This window comes from Herpailurus yagouaroundi, unplaced genomic scaffold (assembly GCF_014898765.1).
Source record: "Herpailurus yagouaroundi ecotype Mexico unplaced genomic scaffold, PumYag 166, whole genome shotgun sequence".
Taxonomy (NCBI): domain Eukaryota; kingdom Metazoa; phylum Chordata; class Mammalia; order Carnivora; family Felidae; genus Herpailurus; species Herpailurus yagouaroundi.
This window is the reverse complement of record NW_024412407.1, coordinates 36,653,431-36,667,899: the sequence shown is the minus strand read 5'-3', so window position 1 is coordinate 36,667,899 and position 14,469 is coordinate 36,653,431. Positions and strand designations below refer to the sequence as shown.

The window sequence follows — 14,469 nt, the reverse complement described above, 5'->3', positions numbered from 1 at the left end:
TCAATGGAGGGAGGTGGGAGGGGAATGGGCTAGATGGGTGATGGGTATTAGGGAGGGCTCTTGTTATGATGAACACTGGGTGTTGTATTTAAGTGATGAATCACTGAATTTTACTCCTGAAACCAATATTGCAAATATGTTAACTAACTACAATTAAATAAAACTTTGATTGATTAATTAATTAATTAATTGAAAAAACAAAGGAATGTGAATCTTGCTACAAACACCTGCCACTGTCCTAGCTTCTTGATCTGTCCTGGGAATAAAAATGTGGCAGTGACATGAACTTTAAAGATTTGTTTGATCATTTTTTGTTGTTGTTAAATGGTTATTTATTTATTTTGAGGGAGAGAGAGTGCATGAGCAGGAGAGGGACAGAGAGAGACAGAGAGAGAATCCCAGGCAGGCTCCATGCTTTCTGCACAGAGCCCAATGCGGGGCTTGAACTCACAAACCATGAGCTCATGACCTGAGCCGAAATCAAGAGTCAGATACTTAACTGACTGAGCCACCCAAGTGCCCCTGTCTGATCTCATTTTGAATTGAAAGATGAAGCAAGGTCCCAGTAGAGACAGGACGAGAGAACAAAATCTTAAGTTTATTGTCTGAAACCAGAGGAAAACCCTCAACATTTCTGTCTAATATTTATTTAAACTGAGCAACAAAAAATTTATCCAATACTTTTCATCATCCCTTGCTCTGGTGCCCTCCTCTATGTGTCTCTCCTAACATAGTTTTGGATCTTTTCCAGGGCCAGGAAAGGTTAAATATAGATATGGTATCTTGGATCCATATTATCTCTTCCTCCTTTTCCACTACACCCAGTGTCTTTCCGTGAGTCAGCCTGGAGCAGAGTTCAGACAATAAACCAATGAAGCAATCTGCTTTGGACCCTGCCCTGCTCTGCCCCTCTTTAACCGTCACTTACATGCAGCACAGCTTCCTTCATACTGGTTTTTGCTTCCCATTACAGCCTAGTAGGCATATAGTTACAATGGCACCAATGACCTCTGGGTCACAGAGAGGTAAAGTAACTTGCTCCGGACCACTCAGCTATTAACAGGGATTTGGAACTCCCAGGTTGTATGGCTTTGGAATCTATTTTATGACATTATATCATCTTCCTAGCAGATTCTTGAAAACCTTTTTTTTCTTTTCTTTTCTTTCCTTTTCTTTCCTTTTTCTTTTCTTTTTTTTTTTTCAAAATTAGAATTACCTTCAATATTGCTTTTTTTTTTGACTGAGATATAATTCACATACCAGAGAACTCACCCTTTTAAAACATTCGTTTTCACGTTTATTTCATTTTTGAGAGACAAAGAGAGACAGAGTGTGAGCAGGGGAGGGGCAGAGAGAGGGGGAGTCACAGAATCCAAAGCAGGCTCCAAGCTCTGAGCTGCCAGCACAGAGCCCGATGTGGGGTTCCAACTCACGAACCGCAGGATCATGACCTGAGCTGAAGTCGGGCGCTTAACCGACTGAGCCACCCAGGGGCCCCAAGATCTCACCCTTTTTAAAGTGTATTATCAGTGGTTTTTATAGTCACAAAATCGTACAACCATCACTGCTATCTAATTTTAGAATATTTTCATCATCCTCTCCAAGAAATCTGTACCAATAGTAGTCACTCCCCAATGCCCACTCTCCCCAGCGCCTGGCAATCACCTATTTTCTGTCTTTGGATTTACCTATTTTGAACATTTCATACGAATTGAATCATACAATCTGTAGCTTTGTGTCTGGTTTCTTTCACTTAGCATGCATTTAGGATCAGCCATTGTATTCATCAGGGTTCTCTAGAGAAACTGAACGAATAAGATATAAAGATGTAGATATATAGACAAATATATAGGAGGACATTTATTATGGGAATTAGCTCATGAGATTACAGAGGCCGAGAAGTCCCCCAACCTGCTGTCTGCAAGCTGGAAAATCAGGAACGCTGGTAGTACAATTCAGTGTGAGGCTGAAGGCCTGAGAGTGGGGGACCATGGGCGTAAGTCCTAGAGCACAAGGGCTGGAGAACCAGGAGTTCCGATGGTGGAGGGCAGGAGAAGATGGGTGTCCCATCTCAAGAGAGAGAAAATTCACCCTTCCTCCATCTTTTTACTTTCCTCAAGCCCTCAGCAGGTTGGATAATGTCCACCCACACTGGCGAGGGCAGATCTTCTTTACTCAGTCCACTGATTCAAATGCTAACCTTTTCCAGAAACATCCTCACAGAGGCACCCAGAAATCATGTTTCCTCATCATCTGGGCATTCCTCAGCCCAGTCAAACTGACACATAAAATTAACCATCCTGGGGGCACCTGGCTGGCTCAGTCAGTTAAGCATCCAGATTCGGCTCAGGTCATGATCTCACAGCTCATGAGTTCAGGCCCCACATCAGCTCTGTGCTGACAGCTCGGAGCCTGGAGCCTGCTTCAGATTCTGCGTCTCCCTCTCTCTCTGCCCCTCCCCTGCTTGCTCTCTCTCTCTCTCTCTCTCTCTCTCTCAAAAATAAATAAAAACATTAAAATTTTTTTTAAAAAATTAACCATCCCATCCATGTTGTAGCATAAATCAGTACTTCATTCATTTTTATGGCTGAATAATGATTTTAGATCTTACATTTAGATCTTTGACCTATTTTGAGTTAATTTCTGCAAATGTTGTGAAGTAGGCAATCAATTTCATTCTTTTGCATGTTAATATCCAGTGCGTCTGCACAATGAATTGTGTTGGCACTGTATAGAAAGTCAAATGGCCGGGGCGGCTGGGTGGCTCAGTCGGTTGAGCGTCTGACTTTGGCTCTGGTCATGATCTCATGGTTCATGAGTTCGGGCCCCGCATCAGGCTCTGTGCTGATAGCTCAGAGCCTGGAACCTGCTTTGGATTCTGTGTCTCCCTCTCTCTCTTCCCGTCCCCCACACACGCTGTGTCTCTCTCTGCCTCTCAAAAATAAAGAAAAATAATTAAAAAAAATTTTTTTTAATAAAAAAGAAAATCAAATGGCCATAGGTATGAGTTTATTTCAGGACCCTCAATTCTGTTCCATTGGTCTATATGTCTATCTTTATGCCAATAGTACACAGTTTTAATTACTTAGTTTTAAAACTTAGTGAGTTTTTAGGGGCACCTGGGTGGCTCAGTCAGTTAAGCATCTGACTCAAGTCATGATCACACGGTTCGCGAACTCGAGCCCCGCGTGGGGCTCTGTGCTGACAGCTCGGAGCCTGGAGCTTGTTTGGGATTCTGTGTCTCCCTCTCTCTCTGCCCCTCCCCTGTTCATGCTCTGTCTCTCAAAAGTAAATAAACATTAAAAATTAAAAAAAAAAAAACTTAGTTTTTAAAATCATTAGACATGACTCCTCCATCTTTGATCTCTTTTTGACTGTTTTGGATATTTTAAGACATTTATGTTATGATGTGCATTTTAGAATCAGCTTGGCCATTTCTGTAAAAAAAAAAAAAAAATTGGGGTAGAGATTACATTGACCGTACAGATCAATTGAGAGGGTACTACCATCTTAACGATATTAAGTCTTCTTAGATCCTCTTTAATTTTTTCAATGATATTTTATAGTTTTCAGTGTGCAAGTCTCATTTGTTGTTGATGATGACATACAGTTCCATGGCCTCTAAAGGTTAAACCGGAATTTGTGTATGATTTGGCAATGTCACAGAATGCTCTGTCTCTGAGAAGGTCCATTCTAGAACAGGTTGGACAATACTTGCCTCCTAGAGGCTGGCCAGACATGCTATTTACATATGGTACCATAGCATACTAAAAGGCCACTTCTGATCCTTCTCATGTTTGGATAAAGGCACACACTATAGAGCACATTTTGTAGTTCTTAGCATCAGCACCCAGTTTATTTTCTTTGACGGGCCTGAGTTCATCTGATTCCTCACATTGCCCTGAATTTGGTAGGACTCTGGTACCCAGAGTCACATCTCTAAGTTCCTATCCATAAGTGCCTCTGCACATCAAACCTATGGAGAACACTGTTCCCTGGGCACCCAAAATATTATTGATTGAGCTTAAATGAGAGGTGCAAAGGAGCAGTCCCTAATACCACCATTAAATCCCGTAACTCACATGTAAAACTATAAGGACCTCCATCTAGCACAGAGAGTTCTAGCCCAGCGTTCAACTCCTTTTGGTGAGTGACTTATCTCACATAGTTTTTGAATACCTATAAACCCACAACCTGCAACCTTGCTGATACTATCAAATCTTTATTGCCCATCTGTTTGTAGATAACGTAAGCTCATACTTTGGTTTTGAAGTCAGCTTGCCTCCATTCCGTGGTCAGTGCTAACTCGTGAATTAAAAATAATCAATTTCAATATCAGCCCAAGGAGAGCAGACTTGGAAAGATAAATGTGATGTGCTGAAGAAGTGATGCTTTACAGATAGTTATAAAGTCACATTTGGCTTATTAATATTTCTTTTTTCCCAATCCTATAGAATTGGTATATTTCTCAAAGTTATCTATCTATCGATATATATAGATATATATATGTATCGATAGATAACTATCTATAGATCGTTATCTAGATATAGTTATATAGATAGTTATATAGTTATATAGATATATATCTATATATATTGATAGATTTTAAAGCTTATTTATTCATTCTGAGAGAGAGAGAGAACACACAAGTGGGGGAGGGGCAGAGAGAGAAATGGAGAGCGAATCCCATGCAGGCTCCATTCCGTCTGTGCGGAGCCCGACACGAGGCTCGAACTGACAAACCATGAAATCATAACCTGAGCCAAAATCAAGAGTCAGACGCCTACCCGACTGAGCCACCCAGGTGCCCCATCTTCTTTTTTTTTTTTTTTTTTTGATGATGTTTATTTAGTTTTGAGACAGAGAGAGACAGAGCATGAGCAAGGGAGGGGCAGAGAGAGAGGGAGACACAGAATCTGAAGCAGGCTCCAGGCTCCAAGCTGTCAGCACAGAGTCAGACGTGGGGCTCAAACCCACAAACCGCGAGATCATGACCTGAGCTGCAGTTGGACGCTTAACCCACTGAGCCACCCAGGCGCCCCCCAAAAGCCATTCTATTCCCATGCTGCAAATGAAGTAACCACTGCTGTTTCCTCTGGGCCATACTCGCTGCTACAGAAACAATGAAAACAGCAACCCTGCCTTCCGTTGCTTATTCTGCCTGACAAGCACACTCTGGAATGCAACACGTGCTCCACCAATGCCACAGGATCCCAAACAACCGGAAGAACCCTTTGAACTCAACAACAACAACAAAAAACCCTCACCTCCGTAACTTATGGATGAGCAAACTCAGGCACAGATTGAGGTATCTTCCAGCAGCCAGTTAACACTCAGGCTAAGACTACTCTTAATGTGTCTTGAATCTCCACCTAGTGCTCCTTCCCTACAATTTTCCACCCTTCATAAGGTTGGCTGGATATTTGATCCCCCTTTTTTCCAGTTGGGGTTTGGAGGGATGGGGGTAAGGAAAAGGATCCCAGTTTGTGCAGTTCATAATGTGCGTACGCTTTCATAGTTTCTTCTGCCTGCCAGGTCTTTGGGCTCTTTATGTGTCTGGACGAGCCTCTGGAAATCTCTACCCCATGCATGCCCCAGGTTGAAGACTCGAGACTCCACATTCTGGCTGTGTTTTTAATTGTTGGCACTTCCGGGCTTTATGAATATTTTAGGGGATACTCTCCTTCTTTCTTCTTCCTCTGCCAGAATTCATTTCGACTCACACTTAATGATCAGCCCCCAGCAACGCTAAAGGAATCGGGCTTGGAGACCTACGAGGAAGGACCACAGAGGTAGGACGCAGGACAGCTTCAGACCAGACTGGCTGGATTTGTGGAATCTGATTATGAATCTGATGGAAAACAAGGTAATGGAGGTAAATATTTGGCATTCTCTTACGCCTCCCCCTCCTTCCTTGAACCAGAAGCAAGCCTGTCACTTCCACTACTCAGATAAATCAAGTCCTTTCCTGCTGCTTTAGTCTCTAACTGGCCAGAAGGAACACTACATTGAGGCCTGGACTGAGCACTTAGGCAAGGCAGCCCCATCTGACGTAAGAGGGACTTTGGAGAAGTTGACCCAAAGGACACAAACTGGGGGTGGCTTGGATAGAGAGTTCTGTCAGAAAAGAAGAGCTTTGGATCAATTTCTCCAAACTCCAAATTATCGTCTTCGGCAGATGTTTTTCAACATTGAGTTGATAGCATAATATGAATAGAAAATAGACGGTGTCTCCTAGAGTTGTTCAACACCAACCTCTGCATTTACCCAACGATCCAGTGCATTTGGCTAAATCACTCAAAACTGATGAGACAATGGGGCACCTGGGTGGCTCAGTCGGTTGAGCGTCTGGCTTCAGCTCGGGTCATGATCTCACGGTCTGTGAGTTCGAGCCCTGCATTTGGCTCTGTGCTGACAGCTTGGAGCCTGGAGACTGCTTTGGATTCTGTGTCTCCTTCTCTCTCTGCCCCTCCCCTGCTCATGCTCTGTCTCTCTCTTTCTCTGTGTCAAAAATAAATAAACACTAAAAAAAAAAAAACAAAAAAAAACTGATGAGACACAAGCTAATAACTTGGAAGATTTCTCTAGAAAGCTAATTGGCTTAAAATATGAGTATTATTTTGTGTATCGTTGTGTATTTTGTGTAATTGTGTATTGTGTATTTTGTGTAAATGTAATTGTGTATTGTGTATTTTGTGTAAATGTAATTGTGTATTGCGTATTGTGTATTTTATGTGAACGTGTATTATTGAAATTTACCTATGGCCACAATGTACAGTTTGAAACATACTTTTTTTTCTTACCCTACAGCATCTGCTACAATTTGTTCTTAGTAGATTTCTGGCAGAGCCTAGAATTATATACATGTCATAATTTTAATTTAGATCAGTATTCTGGAAATAGCACCATATTTCTATCTATTTTGTTACCTGCCAACATTGAAAACCACTGCTCTACAAATATATACCGATGGGGCAGTTTACTATGGCTGAGGCTATAACAGAAGGAAAATTAAAACAGGTTTCCTTTCTCATTTATAATTCTTGCCAGTAATTTAGTTCATAAAAATCTTAAAAGTGCAGGTTTGACACATGCAATCACTGTCTTCAAGTTGATTTGATCATGGCCATTACCGAGAATTAGCTGTATTGACTTGATGGTTGGCTGAGTTGTGGGTGGCGACGATTCTTAGAAGTCGGGCCACAACAGAGACTGATGAGGGTTAAAGGAGGCATGAGCCTAGGGAGATCCTTCTGTTCCCTGAAAACTCACCCTTAGGAAATGGCATTCACAACATGAGGCGGCAGGAATCTGCACCGCCCAATTCAGCTGGCCTTGTAGACAGGAGAAAAGTAGTGAAGGCCACCTGACCTGAACGGGTAAGAGTACCTTCAGGAAAGGAGGCTGAAGTCAAGGGATGGATAGAAACCCCTGCACCCCATCCCCAGTTTCCTTTCTGGCCCAGAGGTGACCATCTCCCCAGCTGAATTCGAACCTGTCCCCTCATTATTATTCTGCTTCGGAAACTCAGAGAAATTGTGAGAAATTCAAAAATAAAAGACTCATTTTGTTTTAAGCCTGGAAGAATCCCCGGAGGTTTCCCAGTCTACCTCAACCCTTCATTTGTTAAGAGAGGAAATAATAACAATAATAATAACGAAATAATAATAATAATGAAGGACACTGAAGTAAGTCCCTTGTTCTTTGCTCGCAAAAAGGGTGCAAGCACTTAAACCAGATTTCAGGTCCCTGGACTCAGGACAGGACTCATTCTGGTCTACGCTGATGTCTGTGCAAGCACTTTTTTTTTTTTTTTTTTTTTGGTATGTGTGCGCTCATTCCCTTCTTCTTTCATTTTTCCCAGTTAGAAACCATGTCCAAGAGGTGATATGCTAATATAGAGCATTGAATACCCAACCAGCTGACTCAGTGCTTCATTGGCTTGCTTATTATTATCTGCTTCTTCCCAAACAGTTGGTAGTTTCCTCGAGGGCATGGCAATTTCCTTCCTTAGGTCCTTCGTTAGTACAGCCCAGATGTAGGCACAGAGCAGTAGCCACATCTAAAGCCAGGGATGTGGTGGGGAATTGAGACTGGGGGAAGGACGAGAAGGAAGTGAGAGGGACACCTTCACAACAACAAGAATTTAAGGACCCCAGCTCCTTTCTGCCTTGCTATGTCCCTTGTGCCTAAAGCAGCGTCTGCCCACATGTCAAAATTCATACGGCTGTTCGATAAATACACAGCTAAATTCACCGATAAAAATAACATTGGGTCTGAAAGAAATTATTTTTAAGTTTATTTATTTATTTATTTTGAGAGGCAGAGAGACAGAGCAGGGGAGGCGCAGAGAAAAAGGCAGAGAGAGAATCCCAAGCAGGCTACGCACTGTGAGCCCAGAGCCCAGGGAGGGGCTTGAACCCACGAACTGTGAGATCATAGTCTGAGCTGAAACCAAGAGTCGGACGCTTAACCGCCAGGAGCCACCCACGCGCCCCTAGAAAGACATTTTTATGAAAAAATAACGTATACAAATTAATTGGGTATAAAGAATTAAGCTGTAATGCTAAAAGTGCAAGGGATGGGGAGTCGTTTTTAATAGTATTCGATAGAAGCATCATGCTACCCAGGTTTCTGCTCAATGGGAACACATTTTTAGCTCTATCACTAGACAGGATGCTGGTTTTCTCTCATAAAAGGGATATAAAGTTCCTTGCTACACATAGCAAGCAAAACACTGATCCTTCATAGTGAAAACAGGACAATAAACCCAATAAAGAAAACCCAGTTATTCAAAGCTCAGTGTGGCTGTCAGTGGCCCCTCAAACACATCTATGTCCAAATCTCCAGAACTATGAATATATTCGTTTCTTTTTTTTAATTCTTTAATGTTTATTTATTTTTGAGAGAGAGACAAAGAGTGAGTGGGGGAAGGGCAGAGTGAGATAGGGAGACACAGAATCTGAAACAGGCTCCAGGCTCTGAGCTGTCAGCACGGAGCCTGATGTGGGGCTCAAACTCGGGAACGGCAAGATCATGACCTGAGCCAAAGTCGGATGCTTAACCAACTGAGCCACCCAGATGCCCCGAATATGTTAGTTTTTAATAGTGTTAAAATAGCAAAAGGAAAGAAGATTGCAGGTGGAATTAACCCACTGACCTTAAAATGAGGAGATTATTCTAGATTAGCCCGTGAGTCTGATGTAATCATAAGGACCCTGAATATGGAAGAAAAGGGCACAGGTGTCACTGCCGGCAAATGAACTGTGAGAAACACTTGATGTGGCTTTGAAGATAGAGGAAGAGAGTCCTGAGCCAAGGAAGGCAAGCAGTCTCTAGAGGCTGAAAAAAAGGCAAGCAAAGGGATTCTCTCCTAGAGCCTCCAGAAGGCATGCAAACCCCTTTTGGACTTCTGACTTCCAGAACTGGAAGAGAAAAACCTGTGTTGGTTTAAGCCACCAAATGTGGGATGATTTGTTCCCGCAGCAATAGGAAACTAACACCCTCAGTTTAAAACAGAGCCGTAGAGGGGCGCCTGGGTGGCACAGTCGGTTAAGCGTCCGACTTCAGCCAGGTCACGATCTCGCGGTCTGTGAATTCGAGCCCCACGTCGGGCTCTGGGCTGATGGCTCAGAGCCTGGAGCCTGTTTCCGATTCTGTGTCTCCCTCTCTCTCTGCCCCTCCCCCGTTCATGCTCTGTCTCTCTCTGTCCCAAAAATAAATAAACATTGAAAAAAAAATTTTTTTTTAAACAGAGCCGTAGTGGGGTGCCTGGGTGGCTCAGTCGGTTGAGCTTCAGACTTCGGCTCAGGTCCTGATCTCACAGTCTGTGAGTTCAAGCCCCGCATCGGGCTCTGTGCTGACAGCTCAGAGCCTGGAGTCTGCTTCAGATTCTGTGTCTCCCTCTCTCTCTGACCCTCCCCCATTCATGCTCTGTCTCTCTCTCAGAAATAAACATTAAAAAAACAAAACAGAGCCGTAGAATCACAAAACTCTCTGTGCGACACTCAACTCACTCTGAGTATGTACATAATGAAAGAACAAGGAACTGTTACAGATCGAAGTGTGCCACCCCAAAGTTCATACACTGAAGTCCTAGCTTCCGGTACCGCAGATCGTGACTTTACTTGGAAATAGTCTTTAACAGAGGGAATAGAGACATAAAAGGAGGTCATTAAAGTGGGCGCTAATCCAATATGACCAATGTCCTTTAAAAAGGGGGAAATTTGGAGACACCTGGGTGGCTCGGTTGAGCATTGGTCTCTTGGTTTTGGCTCAGGTCATGATCTCATGGTTTGTGGGTTCAAGCCCTGCCTCGGGCTCTCCACTAACAGCACAGAGCCTGCTTGGGATTGTCTCTCTCCCTCTCTTTGTCTCAAAAGGTGGCTCGGAACCTTCTTGGGACTCTCTCTTTCTCCCTCTCTCTGCCCCTCCCCCACTTGCAATTACACACACGTGCTCTCAAAATAAACATTATAAATACATAAATAAATAAAAAGAAAGAAATTTGAAGACAGACTCATCTGCAGGGAGAATGCCATACCAACATAAAGACCGCCATCTACAAGCCAAAGCAAAGGGTCTGGAATAGATCCTTCCCTCCCAGCGCTCAGAGAGAAGCAACATGGCTGTTGATTTTAGACTTTCAGCCTCCAGAACTGTGAGACAATACATTTCTGTTGCTTAAGCCACTCGATTTGTGGCCCTTTGTTAGAGCAGCCCTAGCAAGCTAATAGTGATGAAGACACTAAAGGAAGAGTGTATGATTATCACGGAAGCAACACAGGCGTGTGGTCCTAAAGCATTTTGTTTTATTGTGCTTCACAGGTATTGCAGGTTGTTTTGTTTTGTTTTGTTACAAATGGCAGGTTTGTAGCAACTTTGCATTTTTTTTTTCAAGAACACTTGCTCATTACGTGTCTCTGGGTCACATTTTGGCTAATTCTCACAATATTTCAAACTTTTTTATTATTATTGTATTCGTTATAGTGGTCTGCCATCAGCGATTATGACTCTCTGAAAGCTCAGATGACAGCCTTTTTTAGAAAAAAAAAAAGTATTTGGGGGGCGCCTGGGTGGCTCACTCAGTTAAGCGTCCAACTTCAGCTCAGGTCGTGATTTCGCGGTTAAGTTCGAGCCCCGCGTCAGGTTCTGTGCTGACAGCTCAGAGCCTGGAGCCTGCTTCAGATTCTGTGTCTCCCTCTCTCTCTGCCCCTCTCCTGCTCACACTCTGTCTCTGTCTCTCAAAAATAAATCAACATTTTTAAAGAAAGAGAAAGAAAGAAAGAAAGAAAGAAAGAAAGAAAGAAAGAAAGAGAAAGAAAGAATTTTTAATTAAGGTATACACATGGCTTTTGTAGACATATTACACACTTAACGGGCTACAGTACAGACTAAACATAACTTTTGTTTGCACTGGAAAACCAAAAATTTCATCTGACTCACTTCATTCCAATATTAATTCCACTTTAACGCAGTGGTCTGAAGGGAAACCCACAATATCTCCAAAGTATGCCCATAGAGTTGACCCTTGAACAACACAGGGTTTAGCGACACCGATCCCCTGTGCAGCAGAAAACAGGGGTAAAACTTCTGACTCCCCCAAAACTTAACTACTAATAGCCTACAGTCGACCTTACCAATAACATAAACAATCGAGCAACACTGTATGTGTATGATATTTTGCATATCACATGTATTATACGCTGGATTCTTAGAATGAAGTCAGCTAAAGAAAAGAAAGCACCATTAAGAAAATCGTAAGGAAGAGAAAACACATTTACAGTACTGTACTGTACTTAGTGAAAAAATCCATGCATAAGTGGACCCACCTAACTCAAACCCGGGATGTTCAAGGATCAATGGTATCTCCCCACGTCTCACTGAGAGACCCAGATGGCCCCTCGCTGAGTGTTAGGAGTACTGAGGAGGGTCAATCAGGTCGAAGTCACCATTTCCAGGTGCATTTCACTGTGTGTGTGTGAGCTGCACATTACAGGAGCTCTGGTGCTTGATTCCCACAACCACTGATGGTTCTCGCTAAGTAGCAGGAAGAAAGCTTGGTCTGAAATGTATGAGAAACTCAGATGGCATGGGGATTCCTAACAGAAAGACGCCACAGTCACAGAAACCAAAGGGTCGCCTGGGTGGCTCAGTCAGTTAAGCGAGGGACTTCAGCTCAGATCACAATCTCACTGGTTGGTGAGTTCGAGCCCCGCGTTGGGCGCTGTGCTGACAGCTCGGAGTCTGAAGCCTGCTTCGGATTCTGTGTCTCCCCCTTTCTCTACCCCTTCCCTACTCGTGCTCTGTATCTCTCTGTCTCTCAATAATAAATAAATTTAAAAAATCTTTTTTCAAAAAAGAAATGAAAGGGAAAAAGGAGACAAATGGGGATGACATTGCCAGGTAGGTAGAAGGGAAAGAGACACAGAAAAAGAGAAGACAAATTCAGAAGAAAGCAAAAATCCGGTCAACACGGAACAGCATATCACATCGTACAATCATAAAAACATAAAAGTCAAAATCCACAAGATGTTCCTTCCAAAGAAATACAGGTTCGTTCACCTGGTGATCATTGCCCGTTCAGATAAAATTCGAACCGCCTCTCACAACCTTCCCACTCTTGGCCTTCTCCCCCCTTTCCGTCCCAAACGCCCAAGCTATCCACCTCCCCCCCCCCCCACCCCTGAACCCCAGTTCACTACCGTGTCCCTCCTCCGGCCACTCTGCTCTCAGATGGAACCGGCCCAGCCAGGGGGGTAGAAAATGATCGGTTTGGATGTGACAAGGTGTGCCAGCCTCAAGGAAATGCTTTTCAGTCCCTCCTTCCCACTGTGGGGCGTGGCTGCCCGCAAAGGATGGAGTTGGGGCGGGCTCCCCACAAGGGGAAGTCTGCGGGCAACTGAGGTTTCCGGGACTCACCGCGCACCAGCCAGCAGGAAACCTCTGCCGAAGCTGTAAAAGCTGCACTTGCTGCTGTTCTGCTTACTGTGTTCCTCCTCTAGAGATCGCTACATGGTCCGTTGTGAAGGAGAAGGCAGCCCAGGTTAAAAAAAAAAAAAAAAAAAAAGTCATGATAAAGCGCAACAGCGCCACCTCATGCCCGACCTCATAGCAGCAGCTTTCGTCGGTGCTCGCAATAGTCCGGGTTCGAGGAGAATTTGAGCTTGATGAGTCCTCTCCTGGGATAATCTCCACCTCAAGCCTTTGCTGGGAAATCGCGAAGGAATAAGTGGAAACAAAACTGTCATTAGTAGGTAATCGGTCATTAGCACATACTGTCTAAATACATTCTGGGCTCTCTTCTAGGGACGTAGCATAAACAGAAGTAGTTCTATTACCTGCCCACGTGGCATTTATAATCACAGGAAAACACTGAAGAAAATACACAGCTGAAGTAATTCCAAATTGGATACTAACACTTAATACAAGTTCTGGTAAAGAAACGCGGGTCACAGATAACTGAAGTAGGGGACCAGTTTGTTGAGGACCGATAGCATATCAAACAGAAAGGAGTACCTGAACAGAAAGAAGGTAGGGGCAATGTAATATGGGTACAATAAATTTACACACTGAGGTTCTTTAGTTCTCTAGAGGCTTCTCTCTTTTTTTTTTTTTTTTTTTTTTTGGACAGAGAGAGACAGAGCATGAACCGGGGAGGGGCAGAGAGAGAGGGAGACACAGAATCGGAAACAGGCTCCAGGCTCTGAGCCATCAGCCCAGAGCCTGACGCGGGGCTCGAACTCACGGACCGCGAGATCGTGACCTGGCTGAAGTCGGACGCTTAACCGACTGCGCCACCCAGGCGCCCCCTCTAGAGGCTTCTCTGCTGCAGGTGAGCTCTCTGAGGGGCGCCTGGGTGGCTCAGTCGGTTGGGTGTCTGACTTTGGCTCAGGTCATGATCTCACGGTCTGTGGGTTGGAGCCCCGGGTCGGGCTCTGTGCAGACAGCTCAGAGCCTTGGAGCCTGCTTCAGATTCTGTGTCTCCCTCTCTCTCTGCTCCTCTCCTTATCACATTCTCTCACTCTCTCTTGCTCTCTCTCTCTCTCTCTCTCTCTCTCTCATAAATAAATAAACATTAAAAAAAGAAAAAGAAAGAAAATATATTTGAGGGGCACCTTGGTGGCTCAGTAGATTAAGCATCAGACTCTTGATTTTGGCTCAGGTCATGATCTCATGGTTCCTGAGTTCTAGCTGTTGAGTTCTGTGCTGACTGCAGATCCTGCTTGGGATTCTCTGTCTCCCTCTCTCTCTGGCCCTTCCTTGCTCATGCTGTCTCTGTCTCAAAGAAAGAAAGAAAGAAAGAGAAAGAAAGAGAAAGAAAATACACTTGAAAGTACTCAAAAATCAAGAGCACTATATAAATATTAACTAATATTATCCGAAAGTATTAATAACAATCTAGATTTTTATTAACCTCTACTTGTGCAAGCTCTGATGGGTTGTACATTTGTTGTTGTTGTTGTTGTT

General features: G+C 43.7%; 1 protein-coding gene across 2 annotated transcripts in view; it reads right to left on the bottom strand.

Annotated features, from left to right (window-relative positions):
• STYK1 (serine/threonine/tyrosine kinase 1) overlaps positions 1 to 13,038 on the bottom strand; it is a 45,527-nt gene extending 32,489 nt beyond the window's left edge. The window contains exon 1 of one of the 2 annotated variants that reach the window (XM_040488924.1): positions 12,922 to 13,038. The gene's annotated coding sequence lies outside the window, so the exon portion shown is untranslated. Of the gene's footprint in view, positions 1 to 12,704; positions 12,875 to 12,921 lie in introns of those variants that run through there. The other variant, XM_040488923.1, reaches the window with a different exon arrangement.
• Between the last annotated feature and the right edge of the window lie 1,431 nt (positions 13,039 to 14,469).